Source organism: Mobula birostris, chromosome 6, assembly GCF_030028105.1.
Source record: "Mobula birostris isolate sMobBir1 chromosome 6, sMobBir1.hap1, whole genome shotgun sequence".
NCBI classification, from domain to species: Eukaryota; Metazoa; Chordata; class Chondrichthyes; order Myliobatiformes; family Myliobatidae; genus Mobula; species Mobula birostris.
In genome coordinates, this window is record NC_092375.1 from 189,146,702 (window position 1) to 189,166,868 (window position 20,167).

Here is a 20,167-nt window from a genome sequence, read left to right on the forward strand (position 1 = left end):
GTTAGTAAAGAAAAGGGCCCATTTTAATGAATCAGTATAACACGCACAAGTTGGAGCTCACGGTTTCCCGTCCGTTAGTCCTCTATTGCTTTCCCCCGGGCGTTGTCGACTCCTAACCCCTTTCCAAGTCCACTCCACCCTGCAGTTTATGACTGCTCTGTTCTGGCATCTTCTCTCTCCATCTTCCGCCGAACAAAAGACCTCGAACAACTCGCTCTCAGGCACACAACAAGAAAAAACACTCCCTTCGTTGGACGGCACACATTCCAAAGCCACCGTTACCTCTAGTCATGACCCAAACACTGCTGCTGCTACAGAACAACCATTTCATTAGCAGTGAAACCTTTCCCAGGGCATTACATTTATTTATTATTTATTTCTTTTTGTATGTACAGTTTGCCTTTTGCACAGTAGTTGAACACCCAAGTTGGAGAGATCTTTCATTGATTTTATTGTAGTTAATATTTTACCATGGATTTATTAAGTATGCCCACAAGAAAATGAATCTCAGGGCACATATATGTACTTTGATAATAAACTTTGAAGATTTGAATGACAGCTGGGTAGTTGGATTCATCCCTTTGTAATATCACACTTCCGCCACTGGAGGGCTCAGCGATCACAGAACTGGATCTATCCAAGGATTGGAACGAAGGCATCGACAGTTTGAGTGATTCTGCAACCAATACTTTGTCAGCTTATTAACATAGAAACATAGAAAATAGGTGCAGGAGTAGGCCATTCGACCCATCGAGCCTGCACCGCCATTCAGTATGATCATGGCTGATCATCCAACTCAGAACCCTGTACCAGCCTTCCCTCCATACCCCCTGATCCCTTTAGCCAAAAGGGCCATATCTAACTCCCTCTTAAATATAACCAATGAACTGGCCTCAACTATTTCCTGTAGCAGAGAATTCCACAGATTCACCACTCTCTGTGTGAAGAAGTTTTTCCTAATCTTGGTCCTAAAAGGCTTCCCCTTTATCCTCAAACTGTGACCCCTCATTCTGGACTTCCCCAACATCGGGAACAATCTTCCTGCATCTAGCCTGTCCAACCCTTTAGGATTTTATAGGTTTCAATAAGATCCCCCCTCAATCTTCTAAATTCCAACGAGTATAATCCTAGTTGATCCAGTCTTTCATCATATGAAAGTCCTGCCATCCCAGGAATCAATCTGGTGAACCTTCTTTGTACTCCCTCTATGGCAGGGATGTCTTTCCTCAGATTAGGGGACCAAAACTGCACACAATACTCCAGGTGTGGTCTCACCAAGGCCTCGTACAACTGCAGTAGTACCTCCCTGCTCCTGTACTCGAATCCTCTTGCTATGAATGCCAGCATACCATTCGCCTTTTTCACCACCTGCTGTATCTGCATGGCCACCTTCAATGACTGGTGTATCATGACACCCAGGTCTCGTTGCACCTCCCCTTTTCCTAATCGGCCACCATTCAGATTATAATCTGTTTTCCTGTTCTTGCCACCAAAGTGGATAACCTCACATTTATCCACATTAAATTGCATCTGCCATGAATTTGCCCAGTCACCTAACCTATCCAAGTCACCCTGCATCCTCTTAGCATCCTCCTCACAGCTAAGACTGCCGCCCAGCTTCATGTCGTCCGCAAACTTGGAGATGCTGCATTTAATTCCCTGGTCTAAGTCATTAATATATATTGTTTCTTATTACTTTAATATATATTGTACTTTGTTACTTTGATATATATTGTACTTATTAGATTCAAGATTCAAAAAACTTTATTGTCATTCTAACCGTATATCAGCTCTGCAGGGCAGAATGAGACAGCGTTTCTCAGGGGCAGTGCAATCATAACAGAACAAACGCAACACTAAATAATAAACATAACAATAAATAGTAAAACACAACAGCCACATGTCAAATAATACCAAGTTATAAGTGTCCAGTGCAAGTTAAAAGTGTCCAAAGCAGAGTCAGGTGGAGCAGCTATTTAGCAGTCTGACTGCCTGTGGGAGGAAGCTGTTTAGTAGCCTTGTGTTTTTAGTTTTGATGCTCCTGTAACGTTTGCCTGATGGCAGAAGAACAAACAGTTCATGGAGAGGGTGTGAGGGGTCTTTAATGATGTACCGTGTCTTCTGGAGGCATCGACTCTGAAAGAGGTCTTGGACAGAAGGTAGGGAGACCCCATTAACCTTCTCTGCTCCCCTAACCACCCTCAATGCTTTTTTCTTACTTTAATTTGTTGAAACAACTTTCAGGAAGATGAGCATTTAACAGAAACAAGATGCTGGAGGAACTCAAGCTGCTGAGGCAACATCTATGGGAATGAATAAACATTTGGCGTTTCGGTCTGAGACCCTGGATCAGGACTGGAAAAGAAGCGGAAAGATGACATTTAACTCACAAGGGGCTTGCATCAATCATCATGAGAAAGAATCTGTTCCATTATAAAAATAGATCTTTGGTGATAAACCTGAGAAAACGATGAACAAATCTGGGGTCAACAAAGGGACAAGTTGGGTCCAGATTTGGAGTTAGGACTAATTCCATGGAAGCTGAAGGTACAGTTCACTAACAATTAGAAGCTGACTGAGGCTACTAGAGTCCAAATGTTGTGGTAGCACATGGCATTTTGTGGTCTATAACACTTTTTGCCTCATAGTCTTATACTTTTTAAGTTTCTTCCAATTTTTTTTGTATTGGTTTACTTCATTGGCATTACTGTGCCTTAATGTTAGTTAGCTTCAATTTCAATTCAAGTCTCTTCCAGATCACTCAGAACCCTTCCCTAAAACAGTCATATCAGGATTTGATTTGGGAAACCCAGGCATGACAATTGCTCAAGTATTTGGTAACTGAATGTTGTCAAGACAACCCACAAAAAATACCACCTATAAAATAATCAGTGCCAATTGGCAGAGTTCATTCCTTCTTAATTGATTATCTGGATGGAAAACCCAATCTTGTGTGGGGGATATATAAAAATGAAAAAACAGGTCTGAGACGAAGTTTGTCCTTATCACAAAGGACTTTGACTTTGGGAATTAACTCAGACATTACCTTGGCTTTTAATGAAGAAGGGTTTTACAATCTGAATTCTGCATTCTTCAGAGATTAAGGGAGCTAGGGCTTTACTCTTTGGAGATAAGGAGGATGAGAGAAGATATGATAGAGGTGTACAAGATAATAAGAGGAATGGATAGAGTGGATAGTCAGCGCCCCTTCCCCAGGGCACCACTGCTCAATACAAGAGGACATGGCTTTAAGGTAAGGGGTGGGAAGTTCAAGGGGGATATTAGAGGAAGGTTTTTTACTCAGAGAGTGGTTGGTGCGTGGAATGCACTGCCTGAGTCAGTGGTGGAGGCAGATACACTAGTGAAGTTTAAGAGACTACTAGACAGGTATATGGAGGAATTTAAGGTGGGGGGTTATATGGGACGCAGGGTTTGAGGGTCAGCACAACATTGTGGGCCGAAGGGCCTGTACTGTGCTGTACTATTCTATGTTGTATTAGATCAAAAAGGGACAAAGCTTACAAACTCTTGGAGTTTTGGCTGATCTGGATATATTCAATTTAGCATGTTACGTATGTACAACCTATACCTTTCAGCATTCCTTTGTGCTAAATCCTTGAATGTTTCATTGTCTTCTTTAAGTGAGTACTACTCTGTTTTACAATGTCCTGTGTTTAACCTTTTCATTTTGAAATTTATGTTTTGGTTCAAAGTAAGTGCATGTGTTGAGAATTTTAAAGCATTGAGTTAAATTAGGCAACTTTTGAGTTACATGACAGTGAGATATATATATCTCACCCCACTATGGGTGGTGTGTGTGTGTGTGTGTATTTTTCCCTCAATCTCAGGTCTTCTACCAGAGGCCTGGGAGCATGAGGGTTTGGTGCAGTATCCTTCCTGTCCCTAATAGTGCACTCTTGTGGACTGAGATCTCAGATGTTGTTCCCAGGATTTGTGAAGCCACTCTCCCAGTCCAGACGCCACAGCTCCAAGTGCTCCTATCACCACCGGAATTACTCTGGCTTGAACCTTCCACATCCTCTCTATCTGATCTTTCAAGCCCCAGTATTTCACCAGCTTCTGTTATTCTTTCTTCCTGATGTTACTGTCATTCGGGGTTGCCACATCTACCACTGTTGCTTTCTTCTGTTCCTTGTCCAGTATTACTGTGTCTGGTTGGTTGGCCAGGACCTGCTCATCAGTCTGTATCTGGAAGGATCTTAGTTCTGGCATTCTCCACTTCATTTCTCAGCTTTTTCCCATTTGGACTTGCGAGTGTCCAGTCTACACTCATTGCAGATGTCCCTCTGCACAGTTCCTGCAACTTGGTTGTGCCGTTCAGTGTTTGCTGTCCCTTTCCACATCTTGCACCCTGCCACTGTGTTCTGGATGGTTTCAGCGGATTCCTTGCACAGTTTTAATTTTGGGTCTTGTCTGGTGTGATGGACCCCTGTTTGTATTGCTCTTGTGCTCAGTGCCTGATCTTGTGCAGCCATGAGCAGTGCCTCTGTGCTGCACCTCAGCCCTGTCATTTCCAGATGTATATCCTATAAAAAGTATTTTCCCCCGTTGGAAGGTTTCATGTTTTATTGTTTTACAACATTGAATCTCAGTGGATTTAATTTGGCTTTTAAGACACTGATCAACAGAAAAGGACTCTTTCGTGTCAGTGTGAAAACAGATCTCTACAAGGGTGATCTAAATTAATTACAAGTATAAAACAGAAAATAATTGTTTGCAAAAGTATTTTTCCCCTTCAGGTCAGTACTTAGTAGATGTACCTGTGACAGCAATTACAGCCTTGTCTTCGTAGGTAGGTTTCTATTGGCTTTGCACATCTGGACACTGCAATTTTCCCCCATTCTTCTTTACAAAACTGCTCAAGCTCTGTCAGATTGCATGGAAATCATGAGAGAACAGCCCTTTTCAAGCCCAGCCTCAAATTCTCAATTGGATTGAGGTCTGGACTCTGACATGGCCACTCCAGGACATTATCTTTGTTTTTTTTAAAAACCATTCCAGTGTAGCTTTGGTTTTATGCTTGGGGTCATTGTCTCAGTGGAAAGCAAATCTTCTCCCAAGCCACAGTTTTCTTGCAGACTGCAGCAGGTTTTCCTCCAGGATTTCCCTGTATTTTGCTGCATTCATTTTACCCTCTACCTTCACAGGCCTTCCAGGGCCCGCTGCACTGAAGCATCCCCACAGTATGATGGAACCACCGCTAATGTGTCAGCAGCAGGACACAGCCGCAGCATAGCTATTAAGCCTAAGACTTTTGTAGAGTATTGCATTTGTCAGTGTGGAGCGGAGAGTGACTTTGTAAAGCTGGTGGGAGCAAGGAATGTTGGGAATGGCGAAGGTGCAGATGCTCTCAGCGCTGAGACACCAGGCAAGGTCATCTGGTTCTTGAACATTACCTGATGTCTCTCTGGTGCTTCCTGCTCCCTTTCCTTTCTATTCCCCAACCATAATTCCCCTCCCCCTGCCCCCTTCTCACTTCTCAGTCTGCAATAGAAATCCATATTAGAATCAGGTTTATCATCACTCACACATGTCATGAAATTAGCTTTTTTGTTATTTTTTGTCTGGTCAAAGAACACTGAGACTGTCTACAAGAAGGGTCAGAACCATCTCTATTTCCTGAGGAGACTGAGGTCCTTTAACATCTGCCGGACGATGCTGAGGATGTTCTACGAGTCTGTGGTGGCCAGTGCTAACATGTTTGCAGTTGTGTGCTGGGGCAGCAGGCTGAGGGTAGCAGACACCAACAGAATCAACAAACTCATTCGTAAGGCCAGTGATGTTGTGGGGATGGAACTGGACTCTCTCACGGTGGTGTCTGGAAAGAGGATGCTGTCCACGTTGCATGCCATCTTGGTCAATGTCTCCCATCCACTACATAATGTACTGGGTGGGCACAGGAGTACATTCAGCCAGAGACTCATCCCACCGAGATGCAGTGCTGAGCGTCATAGGAAGTCATTCCTGCCTGTGGCCATTAAACTTTACAACTCCTCCCCTGGAGGGTCAAACACCCTGAGCCAATAGGCTGGTCCTGGACTTACTTCATAATTTACTAGCATAATTTACATATTACTATTTAACTATTTATCATTTTATTACTATTTATTATTTATGGTGCAACTGTAATGAAAACCAATTTCCCCCGGGATCAATAAAGTATGACTATGACAATGATTTTTTGGAGCAGCAGTATGGTACGATACAATATTACTGCAGTACTGTGCAAATGTCCTAGGCATCCTATCTGTAAATATAGTATATGCCCATGATTTTTGCACTGTACTGTAGATGTCAAATTTATGCTGAGGAAATTTAAATGAATCTAACGTCCTGTCTAAATCAATTCTGTTCAACAGAATGCAACCAAGAGAAAGATTTTATTTTGCAATCATTGAACGTGGCTGGGGTATTAGTCATGGATAGAAGATTAACCATCAGAAGAAAGTTGGAACAATTGGATCAAAGATTCAAAGTACATTCATTATCAAAGTATGTATATGGTATACAACCCTGAGATTTGTCCTCCCCCAGGCAGCCAAAAAACAAAGAAGCACCATGGAACCCAATGAAAGAAAAGCCATCAAGCAGCCAATGCACAAAAAAGAACAAATCACACAAACAGCAAAAAGCAATCAAATAAAACACAGAATATTGAACGTCAAACTGTAGCATCCCCAAAACAGTCCAAGAGTGACAGCCACCAAGTCAGTTCAGCTTATATCATATTAATGAAGGGAAATAGTGATTCCACAAGTTTGCTCTTTAATTATACATTCATCTTTACAGAAGGCTCCCATCACTTAAATTGAAATCACTCATCCTCCTGAAGAGTACTAAATTTTGTTATGCATCAATCTTGTTGGCTAATTCCATTGTAACCTTTATAGGGGAAACTATTTTTACCTCATAAACTATACTCAGTGCTATTCCTAAAGGCCAAAACACAGACTAAAATAAAACAGAATTTGTAAACGTTTACCTCTACTACTTCCCCCTTCCCCTCTCCTATGGGTTAGGATATCTAAATCCTATATCAGAATCAGAATCAGGTTTGATATCATTGGTATATGTTGATAAATTTGTCAACTTTACGGCAGCAGTATGATAAAATACGTGATAAATAAATACAGACGAAAACAGAGTTACAGCAAGTGTATATATGTCTATTAAATAGTTAAATTAAAATAAGTAGCACAAAATAACAGGAAAAAAGGAGTGAGGTAGTGTTCATGGGTTCAATGTCCATTTAGAAATTTCATGGCAGAGGGGAAGAAGCTGTTCCTGAATTGCTGGGTGTGTGCCTCTAGGGTTCTGTACCTCCTACCTGATGGTAGCAATGAGAATAAGGCATGCCCTGGGTGTCCTTAATGATGGACCCTGCATTCTTAAAGCATCGCTCCTTGAAGATGTCAAGGATACTATGGAGGCTGGTGTGCCCATGATAGAGAAATATAAACATATTTATATTGGTACTGTATCAGATTCTGTGCAAAAAAACCTGCATCTTAAGGAACTGTAGTATATATTTAAAGCAATAATTCTGTGATCGTATTCTGCAAAATATTGTTAATGTTAAATTGTATTTTATTCCGTGATAACGTTAAACCAACCATCCCCTCTCTTGCTTATATCTTGGACACCTCAGCAGTCTATGCTCAACCATTTCTTATTGATTAAAATACTCACACCTCTCATTATTGTGTTGTATACACAATGTGCTGGAAGAGCTCAGCTGGTCAGGTAGCATCTATGGAAGGGAATAAACATTCAAAATTCCAGGCCAAGACGCTTCATCAGGAGTGGGTCTCAGCCTGAAATGTCCACTGTTTATTCCCATCCACAGATGCTGCCTAACCTTCCGAGCTTGTATGTATCGCTCTAGATTTCTGGCATCTGCAGTACATCTTGTGTCCATTACTGTGTTTCTTGATTAAAAACAATGTACTATTTAACCCTGTGTGCCAAAACCTCAGTCTCAATATTATCACCTCCTCCTTCCTGCTCTTTTCTCCATTCCTCGATCATCCCACTTCTTTCTGGATATGATAAAGATGTTTTCCTTTCTCTCTTCATCCCATTATTTTCTCCACATTTTATTTGATTTCACTTTTAACACAGTGTTCTCTGAACTGGTGTAAAAGATATTTCAATTAGGGTTGGACATTGCAGAATTTTGTTACATATACTAAATATTTTCCACTTATGAACCACAATTAATTACACATGTCAAAAATCAAATGCATTCCAGATACAAACCAAACACTAAACTATTGAAAAAGTGAATCAATAATCAATCAATCAATCTTCTAATAAGCATTCTCCTTAACTAATGTTGATTAAAACTGCTAACCTTCGCCACTTCCTGTATTAAGTATAATGTTCAAGCCATGTCAGGCATTAGTTTCATCATCATCACCACGTCTTATGATGTGGTCAGTAATGGTCTTTCCATGACCATGATTATTATTGGCAATTTTTTCTATAGAAGTGGTTTACTATTGCCTTTTCTGAGTAGTGTCTTTACGAGACGTGTGACTCCAGCCATTATCTATACTCTTCAGAGATTGACTGCCTGGCGTCAGTGGCCGCATAACCAGGACTTGTGATATGCACCAGCTGCTCATACAACCATCTAATCCCCCATGGGTTCATGTGACCCTGAATCAGGGGGCGAAGAGGTATTTAATGAGTACTTTGTTTCAGTATTCACTACGGAAAAGGATCTTGGCCATTGTAGGGATGACTTACAGCAGACTGAAAAGCTTGAGCATGTAGACATTAAGAAGGAGGATGTGCTGGAACTTTTGGAAAGCATCAAGTTGGATAAGTCACCGGGACTGGGTGAGGTGTACCCCAGGGTGCTGTGGGAAGCAAGGGAGAAGATTGCTGAGCCTCTGGTGATGATCTTTGCATGATCAATGAGGACAGGAGAGGTTCTGGAGGATTGGAGGGTTGCGGATGTTGTTCCTTTATTCAAGAAAGGGAGTAGAGATAGCCCAGGAAATTATAGACCAGTGAGTCTTACCTCAGTAGTTGGTAAGTTGATGGAGGAAATCCTGAGAGGCAGGATTTATGAACATTTGGAGAAGCATAATATGATTAGGAATAGTCAGCATGGCTTTGTTAAAGGCAGGTCGTGCCTTATGAGCCTGATTGAATTTTTTGAGGATGTGACTAAACACATTGACGAAGGTAAAGAGTAGATGTAGTGTATATGGATTTCAGCAAGGCATTTGATAAGGTACCCCATACAAGACTTATTGAGAAAATAAGGAGGCATGAGATCCAAGGGCACATTGCTCTGTGGATCCAGAATTGGCTTGCCCACAGAAGGCAAAGAGTGGTTGTAGTTGGGTCATATTCTGCATGGAAGTTGGTGACCAGTGGTGTGCCTCAGGGATCTGTTCTGGGACCCCTTGTCTTCGGGATTTTATAACTGACCTGGATGAGGAAGTGGAGGGATGGGTTAGTAAATTTGCTGATGACACAAATGTTGGGGGTGTCGTGGATAGTGTGGAGGGCTGTCAGAAGTTACAGTGGGACATCGATAGGATGCAAAACTGGCTGAGAAGTTGCAGGTGGAGTTCAACCCAGATAAGTGTGAGGTGGTTCATTTTGGTAGGTCAAATATGATGGCAGAATACAGTATTAATGGTAAGACTCTTGGCAGTGTGGAGGATCGGAGGGATCTTGGGGACCAAGTTCATAGGACACTCAAAGCTGCTGTGCAGGTTGACTCTGTGGTTAAGAAGGGAAACGGTGCATTGGCCTTCATCAATCATGGGATTGAGTTTAGGAGCCGAGAGGTAATGTTACAGCTATATAGGCCCCTGATCAGACCCCACTTGGAGTACTGTGCTCAGTTCTGGTCGCGTCACCACAGGAAGGATGTGGAAACCATAGAAAGGGTGCAGAGGAGATTTACAAGGATGTTGTCTGGATTGGGGAGCATGCCTTATGAGAATAGATTGAGTGAGCTCGGCCTTTTCTTCTTGGAGTGACGGAGGATGAGAGGTGACCTGATAGAGGTGTATAAGATGATGAGAGGCATTGATCGTGTGGATAGTCAGAGGCTTTTTCCCAGGGCTGAAATGGCTAGCACGAGAGGGCACAGTTTTAAGGTGCTTGGAAGTAGATACAGAGGAGATGTCAGGGGTAAGTTTTTTTACGCAGAGAGTGGTGAGTGCGTGGAATGGGCTGCCGGCTACAGTGGTGGAGGCAGAAACGATAGGGTCTTTTAAGAGACTCCTGGATAGGAACATGGAGCTTAGAAAAATAGAGGGCTATGGGTAACCCTAGGTAATTTCTGAAGTAAGTACATTGTTCGGCACAGCATTGTGGGCCAAAGGGCCTGTATTGTGATGTAGGTTTTCTATGTTTCTGTGTTTCTATGAAACAAATCCATCAGGAAGAAGATACAGGAGGCTCAGGACTCACAGCACCAGATTCAGGAACTGTTATCACCCCTCAACCAGCAGGGTCCTGAACCAGTAGGGATTACATCACTCAATTTCACTTGTCCCATCACTGAACTGTTCCCACCACCTATGGACTCACTTTCTATGATTCTCCATCTCATGCTCTCGATGTTTGTTGCTTACTTATTCATTTTTTTGTGTTTACACAGTTTGTTGTCTTTTGCCCTCTGGTGGTTGAATTGAATTGAATTGATGTTATTACTCACATCCTTCATATACATGAGGAGTAAAAGTTTATGTTATGTGTCCGTCTAAACATGCAATGTGCAATTATAGTAATTTATAATAAATATTATGTACAACAGGATAGTCAATATAATACAGAACTACAGTTGTGTCAGCATGAATTAATCAGTCTGATGGCCTGGTTGAAGAAGCTGTCCTGGAGCCTGTTGGTCCTGGCTTTAATACTGTGGTACTGTTTCCCGGAAGGTAGCAGCTGAAACAGTTTGTGGTTAGGATGACCCGGGTCCGCAATGATCCTTTGGGCCCGTTTGGCACACCTGTCCTTGTAAATATCCTGAATAGTGGGAAATTCACACCTACAGATGCGCTGGGCTGTCCGCACCACTCTCTGCAGAGTCCTGCAATTAAGGGAGGTACAGTTCCCACACCAGGCAGTGATGCAGCCAGTCAGGATGCTCTCAAATGTGCCCCTATAGAAAGTTTTTAGAATCTGGGGGGGGCATACCAAACTTCTTCAACCGTCTGAGGCGAAAGAGGCCCTGATCTAAAGCAACACACACAAAATGCTGTCGGAATTCAGCAGGTCATGTAGCATCTATGGAAATGAATTAGCAGTCAGTGCTTCAGGCTGAGACCCTTAACTATCTCCTCTTGATATTGGACAGCATCAACTTAATCAAATCTGAAATGTTCTTTGGTGCTATATATATATATGTGTGTGTGTGTGTGTGTGTGTGTGTGTGTGTGTTTCGGGTGGGGAGAGTGGTGGAGCAGGGGTAGTGGGGTGTGGTGGTGATTTCAAGGGACCAGAAACTTAGCCTTTGTTGCCGTGCAGCCGGAATTTTCTTTCATATAATGTTTAATATAATTTTGAGTTTATGTTAATATAATTGAGATCTATGGTAATATAATAGTGAAATATCCTCTAATTAATTGTGTTAATGAACATAATCCATAAATTGTCTAAATAATTAACATTACCACAACCTTTACTTTGAAACATTTTAGAGCTTCAGTGTATTTACATTGTCAGTGTTTCAAGTTATAAACACTGTTACAAATTGTAACAATAAACACAGAATGGAAGTCAGTAGCTTGACACTACTCTAGACCAAAATGTCCACTCAATAGGCACTCTATGAACAAGCCAAACATTCAACCCTTGGCAGACCATGGCGTGTATGTAGGCCACCCACAAACCACTACACTGAAGCAATTCACTAAGATTTCTTCAAAACCATTTTGTAGAAAGAAAAGGATGTACAATTATTTTGTCCAAGGTAATTCCACTGAAGATGCTCTGATGTTGAATGTCCTCAGTGGTAGAATATAACGTTCCTTCACAGTAACCCATGAGATTATGAAGCTAAACCAGGTGTTGACCATTCAGTTAAAACCTGTTTCATTGTTCTTGCAATCTCTATATTATATTACAACACACGTATCATAAATGTGTGAACACAACATACGAATGTGAGCATCATGTATATGAACATGGGGGGACAAAGTTCATCTGTGATGCTCTCATGGAATCACAGTGTCATTGGGGATATTGAGTGGAGACAGGCCCTTTGACCTGGAGCCTATTCTGACCATTGACAACACAATTAAACTAATCCTCCAATTAGCATTCATTTTGCATTCTTCCATGTTCTCATAAACTGCTCCGAGCAGCTTCCACTCACCTGCACACACTCATGGCAATTTACAGCATTCTCCAGCAGCAAAGAAAACAAGGAATGCAACTAAATACTTCACTAATAACACTTTCTCTGGTAAAATTTCTGACAAACGATCACCGCAAACAGTGGAGAGGCGAGGTTGGGGCAGAGTGAGGGTGAGGAAGAGGCGACGTGAGTGGAGGTGAGGCCCATCCATCAAAACCGAGAGCAGGGAACCTAGAGCACCTAAACCTAAGCCCTAGGCCGATTGGAAAGGTCAGCTACAGACTGAGGAGGGGTGGAGGGGTCTGGGGTCTGGGCCCAGAGCGTGTCAAAGTGATGGGGCCCTGGTCTTGGAGCGAGGAATGACCTGATGTCTAGACAATTTGAACGCCGGGCCAGATTGAAAAGGCAGATCAACACTCACAACACGCTGGAGGAACTCAGCAGGTCAGGCAGCATCCGCGGAAATGATCAGTCAATGTTTCGGGCTGGAACCCTTCGTCAGGACTGTAGAGGGAAGGGGCAGAGGCCCTATAAAGAAGGTGGGGGGAGGGTGGGAAGGAGAAGGCTGGTAGGTTCCAGGTGAAAAGCCAGTAAGGGGTAAGATAAAGGGGTGGGGGAGGAGAGGCAGGGAGGTGATAGGCAGGAAAGGTGAAGAAACAATAGAGGAAAACACAATGGGTAGTAGAAAGAGGCGGAACCATGAGGGAGGTGATAGGCAGCTGGGGGAGGGGGCAGAGTGACATAGGGATAGGGAAAGGGAAGGGGAGGGAATTACATGAAGTTGGAGAATTCTATGTTCATACCAAGGGGCTGGAGACTACCTAGACGGTATATGAGGTGTAGCTCCTCCAACACACATCAAAGTTGTTGGTGAACGCAGCAGGCCAGGCAGCATCTCTAGGAAGAGGTACAGTTGACGATTCAGGCCGAGACCCTTCATCAGGACCTGAAATGTCTTCCTAGAGATGCTGCCTGGCCTGCTGCATTCACCAGCAACTTTGATGTGTGTTGCTTGAATTTCCAGCATCTGCAGAATTCCTCGAGTTGCTCCTCCAACCTGAGTTTAGCCTCATCATGGCAGCAGAGTATATGAGGTGTTAGTATGACACCTTGGTATGAACATAGAATTCTCCAACTTCTGGTAATTCCCTCCCCCTTCCTTCCTCTATCCCTATGTCACTCTGCCTCCTCCCTCAGCTGCCTATCTCCTCCCTCATGGTTCCACCTCCTTCTACTACCCAGTGTGTTTTCCTCTATTCCTTCTTCACCTTTGCTGCCAATCAGCTCCCTGCTTCCCCTTCCCCACCCCTTTATCTTTCCCCTTACTGGTTTTTCACCTGGAACCTACCAGCCTCCTCCTTCCCACCCTCCCCCCACCTTCTTTATAGGGCCTCTGCCCCTTCCCTCTACAGTCCTGACGAAGGTTTCCGGCCCGAAACGTCAACCGATCTTTTCCACGGATGCTGCCCGACCTGCTGAGTTCCTCCAGCGTGTTGTGAGTCTTGCTTTGACCCCAGCATCTGCAGATTATTTTGTGTTCGAAAAGGCAGATGTCAGGACCAGAGGCGAGTGTCAGGCCAGTTTTGCTCGTTTCTCTGCAACGTTTACTTGGCTCTCCTGGAACAGGTGCTGTGGCCTGCTCCTGATGTTTCAGGCTTCATGTCTATGGACTCACTTTCATTCTGAATGCTCTTTGCTTGCTTTTGTTGTCTGTATGATTTGTTTTTTGTTACTCTCTGAACATTGAATGCTTGACGGTCTTATTTTTTAATGGGTTCCTTTGGGTTTCTTTGTTTTGAGGCTGCCTGTAAGGAGGCGAATCACAAGGTCATATAATGTATACGTAGTTTGATAATGAAATACCTTTGAACTTCGAAACGGCAGCACTTGGAAGAAGCCACATGGTCAGTGGAAGAAAGTGTTAACTCTACATAGACAGCTCCAATTAAACCTGGGCATCTGGTGCCACGAAGCAGTGACTTTACTAGCTCTGCCACTGTACCTCTCCTAACGCCTTCTGCTGTGATTTAAAAATGGTTCTTTATGTCGAATGGTTGGGCAGCCAGGATTAGAAGGGCAAGGTTAGATGGTGCATGGGACTGCCATCACTGCAAGTCTCTCACCATATGACACATCACCTTAACCTGAAAACACACTGGCATTTTCCATTGTTGCTTGGTTAAGGTCTTACCATTCCCGATCTAACAGCTGGAGTACTTCATCACAAGCCCTTAGTGGTTCAAGTAGATGTTTCCTCCCTGTGTCCTCAAAAGGCAATCAGTTATAACTGTGGAAAGCTGGTCCTGCCAGAAAAGCCTACATGTTATAATTAATGACATGATTAAGGAGAATAAGACTGAGAAGGCCTTGATAGAGTGGATGTGAAGAAGATATTTCCTTCGGTAGAGGAGTCTAAGACCAGAAGACACAGCCTCAGAATAGAACAGAGATGAGGGGGAATTTCTTTAGCCAGAGAATCTGTGGAATTCGTTGCCACAGGTGGCTGTGGAGGCCAAGTCATTGGTATATTTAAGACAGAGGTTGCTAAATTCTTGATTAGTCAGGGCATGAAGGGATACGGGCAGAAGGCAGGAGATGGGGCGGAGAGGGAAATGGATCAGCCATGGTGAAATGGTGCAGCAGACTCGATGGGCCAAATGGCCTAATTCTGCTCCTGTGTCTTAAAAAATCCCCAATCCACCACAGTATTACCTACTATCTATTGTGAGCAATTTCAGACGTCAGTGGACTTCAATTGGTGAATACAAGATCAGAACAAACTGACATTCAGAATCATAGTTGTGAGTGATCAATCACAACAAAGACAAAATACTGTGAATGAAACAGGAAACAGCAACATTTGTGGTGAGATAAATAGTGTTCACAATTTAAAAACTTCATTTGGACAAAAGCATCATTCAAACATCAAGTAATTACCTTTCAGAATTGTCGGCATGTGTCGTTAAATTTGTTAACTTAGCGGCAGTAGTTCAATGTGATACATAATATAGTAGAGGAAAAAAAGTAATAATAAATAAATAAATTGATTACAGTATCCATATATTGAATAGGTTAAAAATCATGCAAAAATCAGAAATATTAAAAAATAAGGTAGTGTTCATGGGTTCAATGTTCATTTAGGAATTGGATGGCAGAGGGGAAGAAGCTGTTCCTGAATCACTGAGTGTGTGCCTTCAGGCTCCTGTACCTCCTACCCGATGGTAATAGTGAGAAAAGGGCATGCCCTGGGTGCTGGAGGTCCTTAATAATGGACGCTGACTTTCTGAGACACCGCTCTTTGTAGATATTGCTGCGACACCATTCCACTAGTTGGCATATCTCACTCCTGTATGTCCTCTTGTTTCCATCTGAGCTTCTACCAACAATGGTTGTATCATCAGCAAATTTATAGATGGTATTTGTGTGGTAACTTCTACTTTGAAAAAGGCACACTTGACAAATTCATACCTAAAGAAACCACTTTATCTTGAACGTCAAAACCGTTATGTATAGGCAGAGGTTTTCAGAACCCGTACGGCATGGCAGGAACACTATATACAAAGCCCACCAGAAGTAAAAAGAACGGAAGTAAAACCCCCCCATTATCCTAATTAGTATTAACTTACTTTTAATAATACTCACATTACAACACTTTTCCCCCTTTAAAATCCAACATTCCCCAAAGGTAAAAAACTAGGAAATAAGAACAGTGGTGTTATTGACTTGCGTACCCCTGAAAACTTATACTCGTATCTCAGCAACAGTTTATCAATACAAAACATCTGGAAAACATGACAGATTCAACATTCAATCTAGCAACAAAAAAAGAACTGTTCTGTTAAAGATTCAGTCTGTCAGGAGGTTTACGAGTGCACTGTGATCTGCGCACTACCCCCGGTGACCCAGCAGGCACCGCTGATGAGGGTGTTTTGGGTGGGTCTGGTGTTGGGGGCATGAGAGGGATCTGTGTGTCTGTGTGAGAATGTCTATCCTTCTCAGGGGACCCCGACCCCTCTGCCAGCGTCTCTCCCTCTGGCAACGTAATTGGTAGACATGCTTCCCCCGTAGTCTTTCTCACGAATGGAAACTCCATGGAACTGTCTGCCTCTGAGCTGATATCATGACGCAGGCGCACATGGTCCTGATGTCTGTGGAAAACACGCCCATCAGTCAGCGTAACAACATAGGAGACGGGACCATTCTGCTGAAGAATAACCCCAGGCAGCCATTGCTGATTGTTTCTCACATAGACATTGTCATCCGATTTTAACTGCCTCTCTCGCGCATGTTGATCATGTCCCTCCTTCTGCTTTTCCTGCTTTCTCTCCACTTTCGCCTTCATGTCCGGGTGCAGCAGGTCCAATCTTGACTTGGGCCTACGCCCCATCAGCATTTCTGCTGGAGTGTGGGCAGTCGTAGTCTGTGGTGTGAGGCGGTATTTAAACAGGAAACGTGAAAGCCACATGCTAAGAGAGTCCCCTGTCATCCGCTTCAGGCCTTCCTTCACTGTCTGAACAGCCCGCTCAGCCAAACCATTGGAGGCTGGGTGGAAAGGGGCCGTCCGAATGTGATGAATGCCATTCTGCTGCATGAACTCACTGAACAGCTCACTGGTGAACATCGGGCCATTATCTGTGACCAGAGTGTCAGGCAACCCGTGGACTGCAAACACTTTCCTGAGTTTGTCTATGGTTGAGGGGGCTGTGATGTTGCTCATGATGTGAGCTTCGATCCATTTAGAATGCACATCTACCATTACAAGAAACACCTGCCCCATAAAAGGGCCAGCAAAGTCCAAATGTAGCCCAGACCAGGGGTGGTCTGGCCACTCCCATGGGTGCAAAGGAGCTGGTGGTGGCATATTCTGATTAGTCTGACATTGCGTGCATGATTTTACCTTGTTCTCCAGATCCTGATCCATTTTTGGGCACCAAATGTAGGATCTTGCAAGGCTTTTCATTCGAGACACGCCTGGGTGAGTCTCATGAATTTCCTCCACAATCTGTGAACAGCCAGGGGGAGGCAGGATGACCCTTACCCCCAGAAAATGCAGCCATCCTGCAGATTGAGTTCTGTCTTGCGTTTGGCATAAGGCCTCAGTTCCTCTCCTTCCACGACTCTGGGCCAACCTTGTAAAAGGGAAGTCTTGACTTGGGACAGGACTGGGTCCCTCTCTGTCCACTGCTTGATCTGGGTCACCTTTACAGGTGTCTCTGACAGCCTCTCCAATGAAAACACAGTCTCTGGAGGCACATATGTAGTAACAGGTGTCTCAGGTAAAGGTAGTCGACTCAGTGCATTGGCGTTTGCATTATCCCCACCCGCTCTGTACACTATAGTGTACCGGTAGGCTGACAATGTAAGAGCCCAATGCTGTATCCTGGCTGAGGCTAGCGGTGGGATGCATCTAGTCTCACTGAACAGGCTCATCAGTGGTTTATGGTCCGTATAAATTGTAAATATGCGTCCATAAAAGGTACTGATGAAAGCGTTTGACCGCAAAAAAACCTTCTTTATCTAGTTGTGAATATCCCTTCTCAGCAGCTATCAGGGTACGTGAAGCAAAACCAATAGGCCTCTCTGAGTGGTCCTCCATTACATGTGAGAGAACTGCCCCGACTCCATAGGGCGAGGCATCGCATGCAAAGGTGATCTCCTTGTCTGGGTCATAGTGAACAAGCAGCCTCGCTGAGTGGAGGAGTTCTTTCACTTCCTTGAAAGCTTTCTCCTGCTCTTCACCCCATTGCCACTTAGTGTCATTGTGAAGCAGCTTATACAGTGGGACCAAAACCCTTGAGAGGTCAGGAAGAAACTGCCATAATAATTCACCATGCCCAAAAATGATCTGAGTTCCGTGACGGTCTTAGGGCTTGGGGCTTCCTTAATAGCTCTCACTTTGTACTCCGCAGGGCAAAGCCCCTCAGCTGTGATCTTGTGTCCCAGGTATGTCACACTCGATGCCAGGAACACACATTTTCCGCGTTTCAACTGCAGCCCCGTGTCTGAGAGCCTCTTCAGCACCCGTTCTAAATTAGCCAGATGCTCCACCTCCGTAGCCCCCGTGATCAAAATGTCATCAAGGTACACTGCTACGTGTGGAATCCCCTGCAGCAAAGTGTCCATTGTCCTTTGGAAAATGGCAGGGCTGGACGCCACTTCAAACACCAGGCGATTGTACTTGAATAATCCCTTGTGCGTATTAACTGTGACGTATTCCTTTGAAACCTTGTCGAGCAGCAGCTGTTGGTAGGCATGGCTCACGCCCAGCTTTGTGAACAGCTTACCCCCTGACAGGGTCGCAAACAGGTCATCCACCCGTGGCAATGGATACTCCTCCAGTTTAGAGACCTGATTCACCGTAAGCTTATAATCCCCACATATCCTCACCGTTTTGTCTGCCTTCAAAACTGGAGCAATGGGAGCCACCCACCTTGAAAACTGGACGGGCTCAATAATGCCCAGCCTCTGCAAACATCCTAGCTCCTCCTCGACTTTGCCTTTCATTGCATAGGGCACCGACATGGGCTTAAAAAAATGTGGTGTAGCCGCAGGGTCGACATGGAGTTTCACTGTCACACCCCTCAGTGTTCCTAGCTCGTCCTTGAAAACATCACTGTACCACTGCAGAATGTCCTCTGTCGTGTGTGCATACTTAATTTCATGCCAGTTCAGCCAGCCGGATTTTGCAAAGATGATCGCGACCCAAAAGACTGGCCCCCTGCCCTTAGCTGTCACTAGCCTGGCTTCAGCCTTCTGGCCCCCGGCTGAAATGTCCACATATAACACCACTGTATATGTCCTAAGTTTGAGTTTTGATGGTCTAATGGGGGGCAGGTTGGACCCCCATGTCCTCCTGTAGGTCTCCTCACTAATGACCAATGCAGTAGCCCCTGAATCAATCTCAAACTTAATGTCCTTTCCCCTGACAGTGACTGTGGCATAATATGGTTCAAGTGGTTCCTCATCTGTTTCCACTGCAAACATGTTGTAGGCACACGCTGCCTCTTCACCTGCTTTTTCTAGATGGTGTGTGGCTGCCTGAGCCTTTTGAGCTTTCCCCTGCCCAGGCTTAATCTTACCCTTTGAACTTCTGCACTTTTTAGCTAAATGTCCCTTTTTGCTACAAGCATGGCAGACAGTGTCTTTGAATTTGCAATCATTTGCATAGTGCGTCCCTCCACACCGGAAACATTCCACCCGCTTTGCCTGTTTACCAGTCTCCCTCCTGATTTGGTGCACTGCGGCCGACTGCGACCCCCCCCCCCCCCATGTCCTTTCTGGATATCCTTGACATTATTAGCAGCCACCTCCATGCCTTGGGCAATCTCTAAGGCTTTCTTGAAAGTCAATGGTGGGGTTTTCCCTAACAGGCGGCGTTGTATGCCGTCATTATTAATGCCGCATACCAATCGATCACAGAGCATGTCATCCAACACCGCTCCGAAATCTCAGTGCTCCCACAGCTGCCAGAGCTCGGCCACAAAATTGGCCACAGACTGACCTGGCTTCCTGAAACGGCTGTGAAACTTACACCGTTGGACTATCACAGAAGGTTTCGGATTGTAGTGGTTCCCACGAGCTTGACCAGTTCGTCATATGGAATGCCCCCTGGTTTCCGTGGTGTGGCTAAAATCCTTATTAGCTTGTAAGTCTTTGCCCCCAACACACTCGGGAGAATAGAGTGCTTCTTAGCCCCCTTAGTAATTCCATTAGCACAGAAAAAGTGTCCCAACCTTTCCTCATACTCCGGCCAGTTCTCCGTTAACTTCAATGATAGTCCCAAACGTAGCCATCTGAACGTGATGCCCCTTA